Here is a 22775-nt window from a genome sequence, read left to right as displayed (position 1 = left end):
TTCCCAACTGTTTTCATACCGATCAAAGCCTCAAATCTCTTTGGAAACATATATAGACATCCACTCAATGCTGACACGGAGATGAGGCTTTGGAAGTACAAGATTGACGCTATTGTGGTTCTAACGCACAACAGGAAACTACTTTGAAGAGAAAAATGCTTTGAGTATCAAATTGCACTTTCCAAAGAATGGTCGAAGCTCAAGAAATAGATGTGGTGAATTTGAGTCCACTATGGCAACACTATGTGTACTATATATCTATACTGTATGTATGTATACACACACACACACACACACACACACACACACACACACACACACACACTCACACATATACCATTTACAGACATTTGGAGGGTCAAAGCGCTTAAAGTTTTTAACCATAAATATAGTACTAAAATTTGCCACACGGTTTTTCTTACTTCTGCATCTTGGGATACTGTGTCTTGTGATGCAAATAAAAAGTTGACAATATATTCAACTGAACAGTACTTTTTTGACTTCACAAAATAAAAGTGCTGCTATCAGAGCGATGTCTTGCTGGCAGTTTGGGAATTGATCAGTCTCAATCCCAAGCTGCATCCTTGTCAACTGGCAGGTTTGCGGAAGATGACACATTTTCTGACAGTGTCTTGTCAATGGCTGTGCTTGAGTGAAATCCCCAGCCATGTTTGCTCACTGCCAAAATGATATCTATCATTTTTATTTTTGACAAAATCGTCACACCCATCTCTCAATCTAATTGGTCTTTGAAGTTCTTGTAAGACAAAGACTGCTAATCTTAGTGTGTTCCTTTGAACACTTCTTGCCATTGAATGCTTCTCAAGTCTTTGAGCCCATGTTCAGCGAAGTTTGGAAAACATGACAGTCACATTTTAGGTGCTCTGATGTCACACAGTTTTTCTGGCTTAAAAGTTCATTCAATATGAGGTTTGGTCTACTTTGATGTGGGATCTCTAGTGATGCGATTTTAGCATGCTATCTGCCTCTGCTGTTCTCTGTCACCCACTCCTGCAAAGACTGACATGGGAGCTGCCAACGCTGAGACTCTGCCTTTTATACCTAGTGACTACAAATTAAATTATTGGGAAGGTAAATTCAGGCAGTGCATGACAAGCAAAAAGCTCAAACTTCTGCCAAGATTTACTCCCACAAGAAAAGAAAAAACTATATTTAAAAAAAAAGAGAGTTGTGTTCAATCATATCTAATTTTCTGTAATAAAAATGTGCATTTTAATAAATTTTAGGACTAAATTTAGGATTTTATTTATCAAATCATAACGAAATATTAAATGTAATTTATAATGCAACCACTGTCTGACAGATTTGAATGAATAACCTCGCCTGCTTGACAGTCAGTCAGTCCAAAGAAATTAAAAAAAAAAAAACACACCTGAAAAATATGTTCAAAAAACAACACTATTTGAATGTGGGCTGTGAATTTGATGTTCGCTGGTGGGGGAACACTCGATGATAACGATCTGATAATCTTGTTTTATGTGTATGACGACGAAGTCCTCCGCCCCTCCCGGCGCGACGCTCACCTGAAGCATCTCCGTGTCAAGGCATTTGGGATTTATGGAGGATTAAAGCAGAACATTTCAATTGAGCACCGGGATCTACCTAGCTGTGCCAAAGTAATTACCTTCTCCTACTTTTGAGAAGAAAAAAAAAATCAATTATGAAAACAGTAAAACACATCCGCAGACGGGGAAGGCAGAGATAAGATGAAATCTAGGACTGTAATGATAGCATTGCTGATAGATCCAGGAATTTATTGCCTAATTAGTCAATAAATGATTGAGCTGAAAGAATTGAAATGCTTGTCTGTGTGTGTGTGTGTGTGTGTGTGTGTGTGTGTGTGTGTGTGTGTGTGTGTGTGTGTGTGTGTGTGTGTGTGTGTGTGTGTGTGTGTGTGTGTGTATGTGTGTGTGTGTGTGCGTGCGTGCGTGCGTGTGCGCGCACAGGGGTTCATTTTGATGGTAGTTGTAGACTTTTTCAGAGCTGTTTCAATCATGTCAATCATTTTAATTCACACCTGCGTTACATATACTGTACAGGATGGAAGTCGTCTTCACACGCTCCTTTCTGTGATGAGTTCAAGTGACTGAATTATATTACAGTAGTAAAAAAAAAAAGAAGAAGAAAAAAAAGGCCTCTCGCCAGAGCGCAGTGATTTGTTGACCATGCATACGGTCTTGTCAAAAGGGGGAAATGGGCTGAATGAACCCGCTTCTTTATCTGATGGATGTTTCTGAGGGGAACTTTTTTTTTTTAATGGTCGCCTACACTTTCCCGACTTTTCAGACAATAGATTTAACGTCACGTTAGAATATAAAACATAAAATTATCTTAAGAAATAATGATTTTATGAAATGAGCCATACGTGAAGCTGTTTTTTTTTTTTTTTTTAAATGACAAAAGGAGTGTGTTGTTTTTTTGTTCTCTGTGTGGAGCCTCATTATTCTGCTTTGAGGTGGTTGATTGCGCGCTCAGTCACCTTTTGCGCAAAAGAGAAAGAAAAAGAGACAAGGCGCACCTCAGTCCGTCCGGTTTGAAATGCAGGGAAGGCGAGACAGAGGCCCTCTGTGGGCACAGCCCATGTAAACAGGGCCCTGTGCATTGTGTAAATTAGGTGGATTAGCCTCTGCTTTTGTTGAATGTGGCGTGTACACACGGACACTGATTCAACTCTCCAAAAGCCAGTTTGTCTCAGACAACTTGCAGGAAGTCTCAAGATGATTAAAAGGGAATAAAGTCACAGCATTCGCCGTCGTGCGGGCTCAGTTTAACGCTGAAGTAAATCGCAGACACCATAATTTAAAAGGAAGAACAAGAATAAGAACAAGAAGAAAATAAATCGTCCTTGTCGGAGCCTCGAACTCAAGCCGAAAATTTGTTAAATGACAGCTGACGTCACTTGTGTTCGAGTCTAAAATTATTTATGGAAACCTGGGAGATTTGAGTGACATGATAACCCCCCCTCCCTCTCTCTCCCCCACTTCCTCAACACCAATCTCATCCACGCACAAATCTCAGAGCGCCCCCCCCCCTCCTCCCCGCCGCGCACGCACATCAGTGCAAAGCATAATGTAGACTATTTGGAAGTGCAAATATAAATATTTGCAAATATGTGTTTTAAATAATTCTAGTATTAACGCTGTTAAAGATCTTTTATGATCTGATATTTTATTATCTATGGCCAATTAAAACACCAACGGAGTTTTTTTCTTCTTCTTCTTCTGCTTTAATCGATCACTCTGACGTTATTCATCCAAATTATTTAAAACAGAAACACGAGCGACTCGAGGTTAATTGTTCCTGGTTTATCTTCATGTTTTCTCAGTTTTCCTATTTATTTATGCACACTTGGCGAATGGGAGTTGTTGGGGTTTTTTTTTTTTTTAATAAATACAAGGTTTGACTTAGATTTACTCTTTTCACTCTTGCGCCACCGAGCGCGCAAAATACAACAGATCAGAGGAACAAACTTTATTTCATCGGTCAGCTGGCTGAATAAAAGTAGCTCTACGCTGATTATTGGGGGGTAGCAGAGTGACCAAAGTCCACCAGGAGGCCACGGGCCCGCAGGTGCTTTCAGTGTCCATCTACCTGTAGCAGGAGCATCTTATGTTTTTAATATCAGAAAACTGAAAGAAAAAAAATATTATATTTGTAGTGAACCTGCTTCACTTACGACAAACTGTTTCATTCGTTTTCACTGGTTATAATGGAAATAAATTGCAGCATGTTGCGAAGAGTAGTTGATTTTTTTTAAATATTTTTTTTTGAAATGCAAATTGTTGGCGACGTGTTTAGTTACAATAAATAATATGAAGGCTAAAAATTGCTTTTCATACGTCCGATTTTGCCGTTCTGAAACTGGTGCGTTGCTTTTTAGTTCGTGTTGCTGTTACACACAGAAAAAAAACATAATTTGGGGAAATTACAGACGGATGTTGTGGTTTTTGTGTCACAAAATATTAGCTCATTAAAAATAGTGTTGGTCTGCATGTGTTTATGAACAAGTGGGACCAATAGAAGAGATTTGATAAGTGGTGATAACCTTTTCAAGTTTACAATTAAAAATAAGTGAAGAAAATCTCCTCACAGAAGTACATGCCACCTGTTTCATGGCTGCTTCAGTTACTTTTAAGCTCCACTGTGTGATTGTTTTTCATGGAGGAACGTTTGTTCCAATAAAACAGTAATAAAAATATCAAAGACATCCTTTGTCATTTTGCCAGTTACATATACACACATAGAGGACTTTTTTCTGAACAAACTGTGAAAAACTAATTTCATAAGTGCACAGTTGGATATTGAAAGTAAATCATTGTCATGTCTTTACATATGGTAAAACATTTAATTATAGCCCTACAACATTTCCTCTTTGCTTTGTGAGAGTGACAATATCTCATTATCTGGTCCTCTGAGGTATTGATACTCCTGTCCAACAATCTGCAGAAATCATAGTAATTCAGCTACTTCAAACATCCCATGAGTAACTGGTGCATAAAATAACAATTTGCATCCTTTAAAACTTTTATTCAACAGCAGAATGTTGCATTTCAGAGAGAAGGAGGTTATTTCTTATCATCCCGCTAAATTTTCCCTGTCCATCTGTTTGTTAAGATAGTAGAAGATGATCAGCAAAATAATACAGACTTCAAAAGTGTCAGCTCTGTCATAGAACCATTGCTGAGTGAAGTACAATGACAAATATGACAAGACATGTAAAAAAGACTTGTTTACAGAATCAACAGATCAGTATACAGTATGTGATGTAGGTTTAAGATACAGCATTTATTTAACCATGTTAGTCACCCTCCTTTTAATGTGTTCTGTATTTAAAGACATGCTCAATTAATTTATTAACGTGGTGAGCAGTTATTTTTACATGGTCTATAGAGTTAATTGTGCCTAATTGTGTGTGTCCTGGAATGTGCATATTCGTCATAGTTGTCTTTTCCGTGCTTCGATTTGCCCATGTGCCAATGTAAGTGTGCCCATATGTGTGTGTATGAGCGTTCCACTGTTACTTTGTGCCTCTGTGTGTGCCCATGTGTGTTGTATGCAGCCTATTAGTGGAGTTTAACCCCTATGTTCAGGGAGTCACGTCCCCTCAACACGCCAGTCTCCATTCTTACTGCAACACGTTAACATTTACTCTCTTCTCTCCCCACCCACCGCCTTCACTTTTGTCCTGAGAGGGCAATTAAGGAAACAAACGTTTTCCCTAAGATAAGCTGGCTGCCAGCTTTGCATACTAATGCAATGCCAAGTGGTTACAAATAGTGAGTGCTCTAATTACCAGCACTGTTTTCAATCAGAAATTGCTCAATTTCCCAGGATGAGGTCTCGATGGCTACAGAAAAAAAAAAAAGCACAACCTGACAGAGGCAAGAGACAATCATGTCTATGCAGTGTGTCGCTGATTGTGTCTGTGTGTGTTTGTGTGCACTTTTGTGCCAGCATGAATGCATGTGTGCTGGTGCAAAAAAAAAAAAAAAACATCATCTGCTTGTGTGTGTGTGTGTGTGTGTGTAGACTCAGGCGCAGCCCTCTCTATCAGTGTTGCCCTTGACAAGTCAAGAAATGGATCCTGCCAGCCTCTACAGCATTTAGCACTACAATTATCCCCCTTTCACAGCCTAGCTGCATTAATGTAAGCCACACTAGGCAGTAGTTGCCACTCATTGACGAGCACGATGTGGTGCATCGTCTTTCTGTGAGCAATTTGATGCAATTGTGTTGCTTGTGTGATCATCAGCGGAAATCAGGGCCTGTTCATTTATTAAGCAATTTCTGCTGGAGAAAATTAGAAGGAAGGCTCTTTTAATTTGCCAGGAGGCGATAATATCTCTAAAAGCAACAATAATGCATAGTGTGGCTGACATCAAACAAAATAGGGATAAACGGGTGAGGTTTGCCCACACCAGTCATCAGGGAGGGGTGTATTATTCTGAGTGTCCATCATCATGTGGTCACCAGGAGTGGAGGGGGGTGGGGGGCAACACAGACCAAAGTGACAAGGACTCAATCCTAAGGTGCAGGAGTGAGTCGCTAACAGGATGTGCATACTGGACCCCGTTCTTTGGCCTTAGATGACCTTTAGCTCTGAAGGCAGCTAATGGAGGGCTGGCCCTCGATCAATGCACTGAGAGAATGGGCTCCCCCCGTCCCTGCCCTTTCACCGGGCCAGGAAGGGAGGGATGCTGCCAGAAGCCGCACCCAGGCGCCATCGACCCTGCCACTTTCCTATCCTGTGGGTGACATCTGCAGTGCCAACGAGCCTAGGGACGCCACGCTGCCCAGCCATGTAGGAAGGACAGCCAGAAACTCTCTGCCACTGTGGCGGTGGAAGGGAAAGTCACTGATAAGCTGCTTTGAATGTCAAGCATCTAAATAAACCCAGAAAACACTCTTGTGTTGCCGTTATGATAGTTTGAGAACTTACACAGCGAGATGACTCTTGTTAAAAGTTTCCAGGAACTGATAAGGTGTATTGTTTGTGGCCAATAAAAATATGTTTGGGATTTGAGTTCTAAATCTTTCCAACTGTTTTAGAGAAAGTTTTTCAACCCGTGTTATTTCAAGCTGCAAAACTGTCGTTTTTACCTACGCAACACATCATCAGCTAAATACGAGAGAATTTGTCATCTATGGTATGCAAGCGTTAAAAGTTTTTCTTTTAAGGTTAATATGGAAAATCTATAATTAAAGGTTAAATAGAGTTAGACCTGAGGTTTCAGTCACACTGATAAATCCCAGCATAAACTTTGTTGTCCACATATTATATATTTTCTCCTATGTGGCTAAGATACTTGCTAATATGTGCCTGTGTTCGATTTGCTGTTGAAACTTCATAGCCCAGATGGTGCACCACTGCATATTTTTTAATCAGAGGTTTTTTTCAAAAGATATTGTTTGCATACAAGAAAAAAGAAATGTGTGCATTTAATTGGATTGACTTCAATTCAACAACATTTCAGACGTTCCACACAACAACGGATAAAACATTCATTCCATATGGGAAGCAGAAGAGGAGACATCCAAGAGGTTTAGCACAGATTGTTCTTTTTATTGTCATTAACAGTAATGTGATTGCGAAGCCCCCTGTGACCTCCTCACAGCAGCACATCATCTCATAAGTCATTCATTAGAACAACCAGAAGGCAAGCAGGGAGACAGCGAGTAAAAAATAAATAAGACTGCTCCTTTGAACCAGACGAAGCCGTTTGAGATGATAGAGAAAAAAAACTCAGGCTTCAGAAATTAAAAGGATATTTAATAGTACAATATTTGGAGATGAAGATGCCACAAAGGTATTGGTTTTGTGCTATGTGTGTAATCACAGATTCAGTTACTTTCCATAGTGAAGTTTGAAATATGGGTGTGAGCAGCAAAAGTTTGGATCGAGACTGGGCTGCAGGGTTTCTGTTCGAGACCATCACCCGATACACGACGATGTGAAACTCATCCAAAGATTCTTATATATTCTTCATCTGATATCTGATCTACTGTAAATGGATATCAGACTTTACCCAACAGTTAACAGAGTAAGATTATAAAACTGGAGTCAGAGTAAAGCTCATTTTCCATCAAAGTCCATTGGCACACTTCCATAAGAGCCGTTTGCAGCATTTCTTCATAGCTGTGCCCCACCCCCACCCCCGCCCCACCCCCATTATCTTAAAAGACCTGTAAAGGTCAAGGTAAACCACCTCTGTACATGTTAATGTGGGATTGTGAACGTACATACATGAGATTGAAATTATCCGGCACGTAAATTCAGGCTAGTCGGATACTCAGCTGGGCCAGGTCGACAGAGGAGAAGCAAGAGATTTTTTTTGGGGAGGGGTTTGAGGGGGGGGGGGGGGGGGGGCTGTGGATCCTTGGACTGGTGTGACAGACTCCCCAGCCTCCTGGTAGGATTTGTTGGAATGTGAGAGAGGATTTTAGCACCAGGCGAGCCACGCCAGAGTGCCGCAGACTTCATGCCATCTGTCTCAGCCTCCATCCTCTCTTTGCCAAACTCATCAGACCTTTATTTCGTCTCCCTCCATCTCCTTCTCATCCCTGTTCACAAGAGTAGCGGACATACTGAGATCTGCTAATGTTTTTGGAGGGAAAAATGGCTGGGCTTAATAAGCAGATTCTAGATCCTCTATTGATTAATATGTATTCTTGGAGCTAATTGTCCGACAGCCCTGATGGAAATAAAATGTGTGTTTGATAGTCCTGCCATTTGTTACTTCACCAACAGGGACGGACAGATAGATACATTCTTGCCATCGAATAGCTGTTGATCAACTATTATTGAAACGTATTTCAGGGCAAAGCCAAAAAGTTAACTTAATTTAATACATCATCAAGAAGAAGAAGACGGAGAAGGAGATGAAGAAGAACTACCACTACAACAACTGCTCAGTCCATGACAATGACAGCACAACCCAACCAAAAATGACCAAAATTACATGATTTTCACATCCATTCTTATGTTTTCTTTAAGTCGAACATATTTTCACATGTCTGTGAATGTGCGGCGTCCGGATGTGGCCGAACTCTCACCCCGTCTCTCTGTGTGGGCGACTGGGGAGGGTGCTTATTAGCTCGACGTCCTTAACCCGTTCACATAAAGGCATCAGAGAGCGAAGGAACAAACACAGAAAAATACACCCTTTGTCCCAAATGATACAACAGGTGTCAGGAAGTGGGCAGGAGGCCTTTGAAGATGAACCAGTGGTCTCTGAGCTGAGTTGGCCTCTGCAATCGATGTGGCCACAAATGGCAGAGAGAGGAGCCATGTGCCCCCTCCACCCCCACCCCAGAGGACCAGCGGACCGCACAAATCTATTATGGGTGAAGAAGAAGGCAGTCGCCTCAGTGTGAACCGCTGTGTTCTCTGTTCAGACAACCAACTGAATGCATCCTAACAAGCTGGAGAAGAAAGACAACTGTCTGCGGTAGAACACGCTCAACAGGCATGTTCTTCATTTTAACATGATGATGGATTTCCGGTACAAGTCTGCGTGTAGCAGTGGTTCATGGATGGAGATTGGCATGTGTATAAAATGAAAATGATGCAGATCGGTATAGCCTTAGGAAATAAGGATGTTATGATATGCAGTATAATATCTTTATTTTTCTTTCATAAAATCACAGATTACATTTGAAAAGCTCGTGGCGCTGCTGAGGAAGTTGTCACTTAACATGATAGCACATCAACACAAATCAAGATTCAGCAATGGAAGCTAACTGGAAGAGGAAAAGAAACATCACATAGACACACAAACAAAAAGAAAACACAAAGGCAAGAAAATTAAATCAGGAGATGAATGTAGGGGAGATGCTAAGTGATCCAGTAAATTGCCAGCATCTCTTTTGAAACTGTCAGACAGAAAAATGCCAGGGAGAACCGAGAAGCCATTGTGTGCTTTGGCGTACCTTAATCCCAAAATATCCTGCGATTAAAGATGAAATCAGCGAGATATCTTTATTCTAAGTAGGTTTTTACATGGCTACAAATCAGGCACCCTACTCATGCGGAACGTGTTTAGCAAGAGAGCGACACTAAATATCTGCGCCAGCGTTTGTATTTTGGCCGGCTTAGAAGGAGGTGAGTGCTGTCAGCGTGCACACGCCTGCTCATCCCTCCGTATCCTTAAGATGTTTACTGCATCGAACACGGCAAGAAAACACACGTGCATGCACATACATACACAGAAACTCTTATACTGACACCCCCCACGCTCCCCAACACTCCCACCCCATCTCTCTCTGTCCCCGCTTCCATCCTTCCCCAGCATCTTGGAAATAAAAGCTCTGCAATTTGGAAAGGATGGCTGGAAGAAATGAAGACATGTCTGATTTCCACAGCAACCAATGATGAAGCAGCAGTACACACTCTCTGCCCTCTGATAGGTCTTTGTCACTCTCTTCATCTTCAGGCTCATGTAATTCCCTCTAATCCCCCCCCCCCTCTCCTTGCTCCCCCTCAACCCTCCCAAACACAAACAGGCCAATCCCAGGACGGGGCTCAGGGGCTGGGGAGGGATAAAGGAGATGAAGCACGATGTGAGTGAGGGATGTAGTTCACGAGGAGAGAAAGTAGCTCCAGAATCAGATGCTGGTGCGAGAAGAAGCCAGTGTGTTGTTATTAATAAAGCATTTAAAAAAAGTGAGCACATCAAAGCGTACAGGGGGCTATGATATCATACATGAAAGTAAGGCACTATGGCTTAATGTTTCCTAAGGCTTGTTATGGTGACGCTACTTTGATTTGAAATGCGTTGTGTGGAAAATGGATTTACAGGAGTGGGGAGAAGGAAACCTGATGTGGGCGCACACCATAATTTAAAAAATGACCTCACAGGCTCTTCAAAGTGTGGATATTTAGGAACAGTCTGCGTGACAGTCCTGAAAGACAGTTGCAAATACGACAAATACAAACACACGCGCACAGACACACACACACACACACACACACACACACCAGAGAGGACACCTGCAAAAAAAAACCCCAAAACAACACGTAGAAGAAGCAATCAATGCCACAACAAAACAACAGAAAAGCATCATTTCATATTTTGATGATAAGAAGTGATTTGAAGTAATTTTCCTCTCTTGTCTGAGCCAATGGTGTCGCACCTGATTATATTTCACTCGGTCCTTTTCTGATGGAGGCCTGCAGGAAGTGAGACATCTCTCTCATCATTCCCCCAGCCGCCAGGTAATTATCCTAATCCACCTTCCTCCTGTGCTCCAGCTCCTGCACCATACTGGCTCAGACCACCTCCGTGCCTTCATTATCAGTGCCGGGAGTCACTAATGGTTCGATGGCCTCGCTGTGCAGGCTGCTGGCGCAAAAAAAAAAAAAAAAAAAAAAAAACAAAGAAGGGGGGGGGGGTAGCAGTAGTAGAAGCAGGAGGGGGAGAATAGGAGTGAAGAAAAAAATTAGACAGTGGAAAGCAAAGGGTTTCCCTGAATGTTAACAGCTCAATAATTACAAATACGTCCTGTGACTTTGGCTCCTTGAAAAGTTCTGGTTCACTGATGGAGAACAGGGCACGGCATTGTCAAACAGGAAATCAGGTTATCAGCCAAAGAGCTCTCTTGTAGGGCAACATAACCATGAAATGTGTGTTTGTGTTAACAGGTTGCCACGTCCACCTGTGCATCCCTTACACGCCTCCACCTTGCCTGTTCAAAACAGCTATAACCTCACAACATACAGAAGGACTGGGGGTGGGGATTCAGTTTCACTTTTTTTTTTTCTGACAAATGACACCCTGACAGTTGGAAAAAATGTTGGGGCCCCTGAACAGATTTCTCAGTTACAAAAATAAAATGTGTTGGATAAGACAAAGACAGGCATTTGCATTCTACTTTTGAACCCCAATGAGAGCACTGACAAATGCCACCCCACCCCCTCTCCGTCTGTGCCTTGATTGTTTTTTCTCTCCAGAAATGTCATAAACTTAAGGTGATAAATCTATATGGCACAAACAGACATTGACTTCTTCCAAGTGTACATATCATATAGGCTGACACAGATTGAGATGGCGCAACGTGTCTTTGCATCACTCTAAATAGACGCACAGACGCGTACTCGTTCTTTACATCGGATGGAGGAAGAAGTGAAGTGAAGGTGAGAAAAAAATATGCAGAGGTTCAAGTTATAGCAGCCCTCTGTGATGTGTGAAACTCTATAGTTCTCATCTTTATATAGGTTATTTTATAGGTGTCGCATACATTTCAAAGAAGCTCCACAAATACACATAAAATGCACGTTTAACATGCAGGCTGATGCTCTAGATTCTATAAATCTAATGAGAAAAACTACTTCTGTCACGATTGACATCACGTTACATACTTTACCTTGGCTTTAGTATGTTTTGGGTAAGTTTAGGATTTAAATATAAGAACAAACAGTTTTAAAACAAACATCAGATGAAAAATATAATTTAATTTGTCACTTTACTCATCTACACTTATATTATAATGAATAATAAAAGCGTAGGTGGTTTTTGCACCAGTCATATGAGCAAAATCCTTCCTAAACACCCCCACAAAATTAAACAGTGGTCTTTAGCAATCTGGCAGTAGTGAAACTGGCACTGAGTTTTCTGAAAAACGAGCAAAAACATGGAGGTAACTCAGGAATGTAGAGACAAAAATCATCCCTTGAAGCGAGATCAATATGCTCAGGCGATCCTCAAAGTGTCTACACAGGAGAAAGGTATCCTGTTTGGAAATATGAATAGATGCAAGTTAGAAAGTGATCAATTTAAACAAATTACAACAGCTTCCAGAGGTTTTTAAGAAATTGTTAGTCGAAAGAAAAATGTCACTATTGTCATTTTAATTACATTCAATCAGAGACTGCATTATCAGAAATGAGTCTCTCCACAGCTGTCAATTGCATCAGGAGTTTACTCTTGAGACTGGTCCATGTGGATCCTGACATTCTGACAACTATTGGACTTAAAGTGTATGTTATGCAGGAATTTATTTATGGCACTTTAAATGTGCTTGAAGAAATTTGGAGGCAAAAAAGGTGTTTATTTCAGTTCAAGGCTTGTCACAGAGTTTATTTTAATAAACCAACTTATTTAATAAAGGTCTGCACATCCAAAATTAGCAGACAAACCAGCCAACATCTTAGACGGAGGCTGCTGCAGCTAAATGAACTGATGAATGGAGGTGACACCAAATGTGCATGCTTAGGGCTCATGAGGATATTAATACATTCTCCACCCAGCATTATTGTCAGAGTCAGATGGGACGTGCATTTATCAGAGGGGTATAACTATGTATGGGGTCTGAAGCAGACAAGCATGAAGACATGCTTTATTTTTTGTCAGGGCTAATGTGATGACATTTAATGCTATGAATGTATTTTACACAGGATTCTGGATTAGTAACATGCTATAAATAAATCTGTTACACAGGTCCCTGTGGGAGAAAAAAAAAGATGGGATTCTTTTCTTCTTTTAAACCTTTAAGTTAAAAAAAAAAAGTACCTTAAAGGTCAGAGAAAATAAATAAAATAAAACCTTTGTTGACCTTTCCAGGTCATAAGAAGGGTCAGTGTATTTAAGCACTTCATTATTACTAGATCACAACCTTTTTACTTGTCCTCTGTGGTGCTGTTTACAGCGCTCCCTCATGCTTTGCTGAGGGATGGAGTGTTGTTGGGTAATGATTGTAAGACGCCTCAGTGTGTAAAGATTATGCCGGGTAGGATGCAGGCAGTTAAAGGCAGAGGTGATACTTGTTTTTTTCACAGCTCTTTCACATTTGACAACCACACTAAAGTAACTTCCATAAAAAGATCATGAAGGAATATAAAAATTTGCTGTTCTTCAGCTGCAAAGCTGCGCTTTGACAAACCAAAATAGGACCCAGCTAGTTCGAGAGTTCATTACAAGCAAGCGTCAGTGTAACAGATGAAACTCTTTTCTCCAAAGGAAGCTGAAAACACATAAATAGCACTCAGAGAATATACTGTAATTAATTAAACACTGTCATTTAAAATGTTTTGCAGTATTTGGATTAATTGCAGTGTTTATGTCAAAATGGCTATTACAGAAAAGGGAAATTGACATTTAATGTGAAACTGTCAGCTAGTGCTCTAAGCAAAAGTGTAAAAGCCAAAGGAACAGTGAAGAAATATATGAAATGGGTTTATTATGAAATATACTGAAGATGGAAAGTTCATTCTTTGCTTGGAATATTATAAGCAAAACCAGTAGTATCTAAAAGAACCTGGGAAGTCAATGGAAATATGTTTTACTTCATAAAATATTCAGTTATAATTTCATATAATTTTTTTTTTCGAGTTGTAAATATTCATTCTTTGTTGATGCTTTTGGTGACACTTGACCCATTCCTGACACAACTGTTTACTTTATAAATGCTTGATACTTTTTATGTATTATTAAAATGTTTTTCACAGCATTGCACTGAAATTGACTGCAAGTAAAATTTTGGTATTTTTTTATTTCTAGTTTTTCTGTTTAGAGCAACTTTGTTCTTTTTGCTCTAAGGCATTTGATAGGGACATAATGTGCTTTAAAATGTATTGCAAATGTTTCTCATCAATACAGTTACATTATTTCACACAGTCAGTGTGAAACATGAATCCTAAAAACATGAATTTTTAGGATTCATGTTTTTTGTTTTGGTCCTGGACTGTATGCAGAATAAAATTGGACATTTTCACATTGTGACATTCTTTACTTTACTTCTACTTTACTTTACTTTACTTTACTTTACTTTACTTTACTTTACTTTACTTTACTTTACTTTACTTTACTTTACTTTACTTTACTTTAGGATCCGAACACAGGATTAATTTCAGTGGACCATTTAGATCAGGCTACTGTCACTGGTAAATCATCTTCAACACATGTCATTGCTTTAGGTGTGTTTCCATTGGACTTGGGATCAATGGATGACATGAATGGAATCTGTGAAGTTGATTAATTTACCATTTTATTTTGTGTATTTTTATTCTGCTGAATGGGGAAGAAGTTGTGACAATGAAAAATTAACAAAAACAAAAATCTCCCAATGAATCCAATTAATTTGTGCGAGTGTTTTCCAAATAAAAACCACAATCATCAAAAAAAAATTACAAAAAGCATAGGATGCAACTTAAACCAAGATCATAGAGATGCAACAGCAGATTAGAAAAAAAAAATCTGACTCATTCATACCAAAACTAAAAGTTGATGATTCGTAGTTTAGTGCTAGAGTGTGTGTGTGTGGGGGGGAGAGCATGGAACAGAACCCCTTAAGCTGTGTGCAAGGTGTGCTTTTATCAGAGCAGTCTGTTAGTCAAACAATGGGAGAGCATTATAACATGCCAATAGAGCAGTATTAGTCAACAGCCTGAGTCAATACACCCCACTGGGCTGCATGTCTTTCTACAAACACAAGCAATTGCTTTAGAAGGCCTTGGCACTAGATAGAAACATCAATTACAGTAAATTACACCAAAACAGTGTGTAACACTTCAATTTGTTAAATCTCCCGAGCTGTCTGAACTGTTTGGGAAGAAAACAGGGCACTGGAGTAAGATAACATTGAATAGCCCTGAGTTACATCACCCAATCTATATTTTGCGAGCAGAATGAGGAAATTATTTATGTTTTGATTGCTAAGAATTCCTTTGAGTGTACTGCAGAACATGGAGACATGAGTTCAAAAATATTCCTGTTCCTGTGAGCATCCTAGGTTTAAAAAAACAAATTTCAAATAAGACTGTCTGTTGGAGCCCTATGACTTTTAAAATCCACATCAGCTCCATGGTGTGTCTACTTTTCTGTTGGTACGGGGAGTTCTTTGAAACAAAAGTAGTACTTTTGGTTTTGTCAAAGTTCAGAAACTGGAAAGCATTTGCGAAGCAACGATAAAAGTTCTTCTTATGGTCTTCATTACGGCTTCTATTTCTAAGGCCAGCATGGGACACAGTTTAATAAATCCAGCAATATAGGACTACACTGTCACAGTGGAAACATAACATAAAATACGACCTTCATTCACGTTCTTATTTTTGGTGTACAAAGTTACCACAAAAGACACTGGTAAAGGTAGCAACCCTGGCCCAAAACGAAAACTCTGCTGCGCTTTGGTGAATTCCCGTGCTTTGGTAGAGTATCCGGCAGGGCTGATGGTGGTTTGGGGACACATGAAGATTCTGGCTGTTTTAGGAACATTTTTGGGAGAGGGGAGTTGGGTGGCAGTGGGGGGGGGGAGTAAATGAAAGACAAATGCGAGTAGTGCCCACTCAGCTATTTTCCCTGTCAAGATCAAAGACGCGCCGGACTGGCCGCTCCACAGGAAACTTGAGATGGGTCCGGCCTTTGTTTGCTGTTGCTAGGAGACCTGCAGAAGGCTGAAAGTGTTTGCAGTGGGGTACACCATCAAAAACCATTTCAAATATAAATTTTTAAGACAGCCATGTATTTGTGTCCTGGGCTTTCAATTTACGGAGTGCATTGAAAACCGCTAACAAATAATGACTCATGCCTCTGTTGGTTATAGAATAACTTTCCTGGTGTCTGTTTATAAAGGATAAGAACCTAAAGACAAATGAAAATGTACATAAATAAAAGGGGCTCTTGTCAGAGTACCGACCTCATAGTATCAGTGAATTGATAGTGTGCGCACATTGTCATCTGCATTGTTGGTGCACAAACTATAGGACATTCACCAAACAGCCATATAAGCAGGTTTAATGTACAATGTGTCCCAGGGCAGAAGCACACAGCATGCAAACCTGCATTCACAACTTAAATATAGTTAGATGTATTTATAAGCTTAGCTTTGGCTTTCCAGCAAAAGCTAATTATGATGCTTTTATCTGTTAATGGGCCCCATGATAGTAAGAGTGGCTAGACATGTGTCACAGAGAGCTCATTACATATCATTAGTTCAACATTCCAATAACGTCTACACCTGCTGAGCAGAAGATATTGACTTGGCCCCTGATATTTGCAGGACTATTGTCTACCCAGGCAAAGTACCACCAGGAGAATAGGTCCACAGGCTCCGGCACCAGTGTGGAAACTGATAAAGCTATACAATAAGTTACAGCAAATTCAGCACGGCAAAGAGCAGCAATTCATTGGCTTTTATCGGAGTAAGGGAATAGCGATCGTTTGTTAAATAAAAACTGTGATGAGCCTCAAGTGTATAGACATTGCTGCCAGCTATTTATAAGATGTTGTTATAAAACTTATGAGTAAAAAAGCAGGAGAAATGAGAAAAATTAAGAAATGCAATCATTTCTTTTCCATTTCCAATCATACTTCACATCTTTTATAATAAAGTCAAGTAATTACTGCTTTTTTTGAGCAGCTCTGACTCACTCGGTGTTACATAATACCGCATAACATGTCTGAGTAATTTGACCTCAATATTTTCCCCTCATTTTCAAAAGAAAAATGGCATGTACCGGTTCAAATGTATAAGAGTTATGGTCAGCTGTATGTCTCCTTAGATGTATATTTAGAATAGAGATTTGTCTTTTGATTAATACTACTTTGAAACTGAATTCACCACAAAGGTAACCTTCCTGTCTGTTATGATGAAGATTAGAATTGTGTGCTTTGTGTTTTCATTACTTGCGCCAACTGGCAACCTGGTCCCAGCTCCCAGTCTGCCATGATGACAATGGTTACCGCATGGCATGTAAAAATGACAATGCACGCCAAGGGATATTTGGACACTATAAAAAGGATGCAGCACAAGTGATCATTTGCTCTGTTAAGAAAATGTATTCCTGGACATTGTTTCTGCTCACCATTTTGCATTTTAGGACATCAGGCTCTCTGTCCAAGTTTAGAATGCAGAATGCTTTCAACAAGCTTTAAAAGAGGCTGTTTCTGGCTGGGAAGAAGAAATTAGGTTCTTTGAGGATTCTAAGTTTGTATCCTCTGAAGGGCTGAATTTCTTCTAACCAAAAAAGAGCTAAAAGTGGCCTACATTTGAGTGTTCCACAAGCTTATATGCTGTGTCCTGCCTCAACCTGTTCCAGCAAGTAATAGTGCGTTTGTGTGCATGTGTGTGTGTGCGTGTGTGTGTGTGCGTGTGTGTTTTCTTCTTCACCACAGGCAGATGGTGAAAATCCACACATTTGTTTCACAATTTAAATAGTAAAGGGAGACTGACTCCTGTTGTGATCGTCTTCACCTGAAGAGCATCGTCTCCTCCAGCCACGTCACCGTAAATACATTCCTGTCAAATCCAGCATCAGCAGGCTAAACAGCCATCACATTAACTAATCATATCAATATTAATCTGAATTGGTTTTTAAATAGCAACATTGTTCATTTGGTTGCCACCTGCCTCCTGGTAATACAAATACTTCATACTAGTTGTCAAAACAGACTCATAATTGGTGTAAATTGTTTGTCTGGTTATATTCAGAACTTCACAGCCGACAGGCTGCTATTGTGCAGTGGTAAGAAAAAAACCCCACATTTGATATGAGATTGTTTTATTCTTTTAGAGTATACCATAAAGTTCAAACCTGTTGTTCTTTGAAACACTGTATTAATTTAATAAATGATTTAGAAGAGAACTGTTGATTTAATTTGTTTATTTCATGCAGACATTTAATTCTATCAGAAGTTTGTGTATGTTCTATGAATGATACAGCCACAAAATGCAACAAAACACAATTGTGTATGTATTTTTTTAAAACACAAATTTATATCAAAATACAATAAAGTGGCTAGATAAAATAAATCAAAGAACCCAACTTAATATGTGACATAAGCAAGAAGGTGTTTGTATGCAGGTGTATGGGATTAATATACAAGGTTGTTGAAAAGTGAAACCTAATCAAATACTAATCAAAAGACCTACTGCTTCACATTAAGCTTTCAAGGATTACCCATCATGCATGAATGAAGCACTGCAACAACCTATACTGCTAACTACTGGCCTGGCATGCACACTGCAGCGTTTTTCAAATTTTTGTGGATCCATAAGAAAAGTATAATTTTCAAGACATGACAATGTGAAAAAGGAATATTTTTCCATTTCTAGCAAACCTGATGGCAAGCAAATCGCACCTTAGTGATTAACATTATTGCCTGTTAGCTAGAATGGCTTTGCTTTAGTTCCCAGCTGGTGGAAAAGAATCTTTCTCTAAGGAGTGTAATGAACTGTATCCTCCAATCAGTACCCCTGATCGAGGCGCTGACTCGGATCTGGGGTCGGTCCCCGGGTGTCAAAACTCCTCAGGGACGAGTTAATGGCAAGTGTCACTTCATTACATTTAATATGATTGTGACAAATAAAGACAATTCACTCTTTCAGAGAATTTTCAATTTGAATCAAACTGTCTTCAATTCACTATCTGAACAATTTATTCTACAACTAGTTTGGGCTAAAGAATCTTCCGTTGTGATGTTTGTGCTCCTTGAAAGCCTTGACTGGTCTGAATGATAAGTTAGCACAGTAGCCAGGCTGCTTCCCCAAACAGCTCACCTCTGTTTTGGGGATGACTGCTGCCTGAACTCTGTACCCCCACTGAGACAATAAAACGGCTGGATGACTATAGGACTAGAAAGGCCGACAGTTTATAACTCCAGAGGGGCAAAGCAATACTGCCTGTGTGAAGATAAAGATTTAGTAGCGGTAAGAGATTGGAATTCTCCCAGTTTGAGGTCAAAGAGCCAAAATTACCTTTCTAAATTCCCTGAGGACGTATGAGGAGACCCTGGACTGCGGCTGGAGAACACAGTTACATCCCGTCAGCTCCTGACAAAGGAGCTGTCACAGTAAATCACTGACCATTCAGAGATCATTTTAGCCAATATTGCTTAGTTGGTTTGTAAATGGAATGGACTAGATTTAGTAAGAACATTATTGTCATATATAGGCATATTGACAGGCGGGGAAAGAATAGCTCGCATTATTTATCATAAAGATTTGCAAAGGCCTTTAAAGAGAGTGCAAAGCATGAAAGTGTTAACAGGTCTTTAAAATTGTATTTACTTTTTAGACATTAGCACATATAATATTAATTTAGAATTAATTAAATTCTGATAAGAATATTCGTACTTTACATTCTCAGTCATGTTCAATCCAACAGCAGAAAAAAAAGATGCTCATCATAATATAATTATTAAGGTGTAAGTAATAATTGCAACTTAAATTAGTGCGGCTTGTAAAATATAGAAGAGAAGAAATTCTGGTTTACACACTAGAGAAAGATTCAATCATTTGCGGTATTTAAAGTTTTTTTAATATAAAATTAATATGACATTCATTTAGAATAAGTTTTCTATTTTATCTAATAAATCTCTAAACTGACTACATCTATGCTTAAATAGAAAACAATGGCTTATTGTCTAAATGGACATCAAAATGTAAACCATACACATTTTACTCTGTGTTTTATTAAAAAGCAACCAAAACTTGAAACGTTGGAGGAGTATCATCCTAAGAGTGACTGATACATTATGATACAGGAGTAGTTTAAAAGTCTTGATCTTTTCACACTCTTAGAAAGAACTGCTATTGGAGAGGATTTGCTGTGAGATTCCCTTTTCATTCTAACGGCATTAAAAAGCGTAAAGACAGGAAGACAGAGGAGTAAAGCTGACGTCACAGTCCAAGAGTCACCCGCCGTGTGTTCGGCGTCTCCAAGTAAAGACTTATCTGCAAAGAAGTTTGGACGGACAATGAGGGTGGACAGGGCGTGAAACTACTATCATCATCAGTTCTGAATGAAAAAAAGAAAACATATCATCCACAAAAAAGGAGGCTCATTCCAATTCAGCTGCGTTGTTAGGACAACGAGAACCATCCCTCAGATGATTAGTTCCACTTCAAAAGAATTTACTTTCTGCGGTGGAAACGTCCCCCTTTTGTGTCCTTACACAGGGTTTTCTCAGCCCAAAAGAAGAATCGTATGTTTAGTCAGCCTGTTTATTATTCCTTCTGTTCACACTACAATTGTATTAAATAAATAGACTACTACTAACAAAGGCCTATTAGCCCATAAACATGTCCCGGTGCACACAAAAAAGGCTAAATCACAGTATCTGCATAAGAATGAAGTTACTATAGATGCTGGTAAATACATAAACTACATTCCTTGGGACATTTTCCAACTCACAATGTCCTTTTACAAACATCATGAAAAATGCATGTTATTCTGCACATATTTTGTGGCGCCGTCTAAATTTTGAGAGACGTCTTCCTTCTGAAGCAGCACTGGTGAGTGGTGATGCTGTGAAGCAGCAGAATGTCCAACATGTTTTGGTGCACACATTATCAGATAGATGGTTGGATTGAGTTTGTTGATCTGAGGTGGATGGACTGACAGGAAGGCTCACTGGAACTGGAATGAAATAAATATAATGTTCTGTGCATAACTTTGAACTTACAAGACAATTAGTCACAAATTTTACCTCCTAAAATTTAAGCTAATTTCCACAATTAGCTAAAAAAATTTTTAAAAAGACTATAAAATAATTTAAATAATAGTTGTACATAGAAAATAAATTACTGATGTGTCGTTACAGTGGCAGATCAAACAGAGTAGAAACAGAGCAGTTAGCTTTCATGACATGTTAAGACATAAAGGAGTCTCCGTTAATGTTGTGGTGGTTGCCAGATATCACGGACATCTGTCCAACAATGGAATAAATAGTGAACACATCTCAGGAAAGGTAAGTGAAAAGTTTGGGTTTATTTTAATGTATTTATTAGTTTATTTATTACATCCTAATTCAAAGTGGTGATGTTTTGTTTTTTGTTTTTTTTTGTAATTGTCAGTGTCCACGTGTTCGTTCGTCCGTTCATCCGTCCACCAAATATCTTCGCAACCGTTGCAGATAGAAGAAAAAGCACATCACTCGGGCGGTAAAGGGGATGAAAACGAGATGATGACCTTGACCCTGAGGAAAAAGTAGGTCAAGGTCAAATTTCTACTTTTGTACACTCAGGAACATAGAAAGATGAGGGAGAAGGCCAGTGTGAGTAAGACCATAGCTCAAAGCTAGTGCTTTGATCAATGACAGTAGGTCAGAGCACTAGCTTTGATCTTTGACCTATGCAAGTAGATCAGGGTAAATTTTTTAATTCAGGGATGTTGCGGGATGTTGCAGTCTGTGACTGCACTGGTTCTTGTTTATTTCTGATGCTGCCTTGCTCTAGTATCTCTTTTTTTAAAAGTGAGGTTTATTTCTGTCACTGAGTCACCAAATCATCCTTGAATACAGATTTGCCTTCAGCTCTTCATGCACTACACAGTTTACCAACAAGGTAACTTTTACTTTCAAATAGGTAAAAAAGAACTTTTTTTTCTTTTTTTTCCTAATCTTTCTATCTGTAACGTTTGCGAAGATATTTGGTGGACATACAAACGGACGGACGGACGACACGCGAACACTGACAATTACAATACATGACCGCTTTGAAGCGGGATGTAATAAAGTTTTTTTTCTTATAGCAGGAATGAATTCTCCTGAAATTGTTTGTTTATATAAAATTCCCAAACTGTAAATTCCAACTTTCTTTTTCTTTCTTTTTTTAGGTCTCGTACCACTTCAATCATTTCACTGGTGCTCCACCGCACCGTCTTTGATGACTGTATGTTCCAGAATGAATATTGACTGGAATCATGCCTGGTGTGGCTCAGGAGTCTGTATCCTTCCCTTCATGATCAGTGATGAGCCTCCTTGTGACCTACACTGTATTAATATGCTCAGCAGAAAGAGGCCTCTTGGCACAGGACATGCCAGCAGCAGCCCTTTAATGTTGGCAACTGTCAAAGCTTTGATTTTTGATTGATGAGTAAGGTCGGTGCAATAACAGAAAGACACCACTGGTCATCTTGCCCCCCTTTTTCCACCACAGGAAATATATCCTTTCACACTAAAAAGCAACTCTGGTCCTTAGACTTCAGCAGCTGCCACTCCACCTGTCTGAAACTGGATAACTCTCCAAAACAAGAACCTGGCACTTACAAATGAAAAGAATGAACAAAAATAATAATGTAATTTGAAGGAGAAGGGCAGAGCTCCTCTTTTGGGAGGAACTTTCTTTTCATTCCACTGGTTTTCATGGGAGACACAGGAAAGTTGTAGGTTATTTTTAATACAGAGTAATACAGATTGCATAAATCCTCATGAGATCACTGAGAATAGACGACTTCCTTTTTTGAACAAAAGATAAAATGGCAACTTTTGCTGCTTGTACCATTCAAAAACAAGATTATAAACATTTAAGAAGTGTATATA

The 22775-nt window shown here is 39.4% G+C and overlaps 2 long non-coding RNA genes across 4 annotated transcripts in view; one reads left to right on the top strand and one right to left on the bottom strand.

The window, feature by feature from the left end:
- LOC137602279 (uncharacterized) overlaps positions 1-17765 on the top strand; it is a 31215-nt gene extending 13450 nt beyond the window's left edge. The window contains exon 3 of the long non-coding RNA XR_011037148.1: positions 17628-17765. This is a non-coding gene — a long non-coding RNA (uncharacterized lncRNA). The remainder of the gene's footprint in view (positions 1-17627) is intronic.
- A 2164-nt stretch (positions 17766-19929) lies between these two features.
- Positions 19930-22775, bottom strand: part of LOC137602278 (uncharacterized) — a 69601-nt gene continuing 66755 nt past the window's right edge. For all 3 annotated transcript variants that reach the window (XR_011037146.1, XR_011037145.1, XR_011037147.1), the window contains one exon: positions 19930-20872. This is a non-coding gene — a long non-coding RNA (uncharacterized lncRNA). The remainder of the gene's footprint in view (positions 20873-22775) is intronic.

This window comes from Antennarius striatus, chromosome 10 (genome assembly GCF_040054535.1).
Source record: "Antennarius striatus isolate MH-2024 chromosome 10, ASM4005453v1, whole genome shotgun sequence".
Classification (NCBI taxonomy): domain Eukaryota; kingdom Metazoa; phylum Chordata; class Actinopteri; order Lophiiformes; family Antennariidae; genus Antennarius; species Antennarius striatus.
This window is presented reverse-complemented; position numbering and strand designations above follow the sequence as displayed.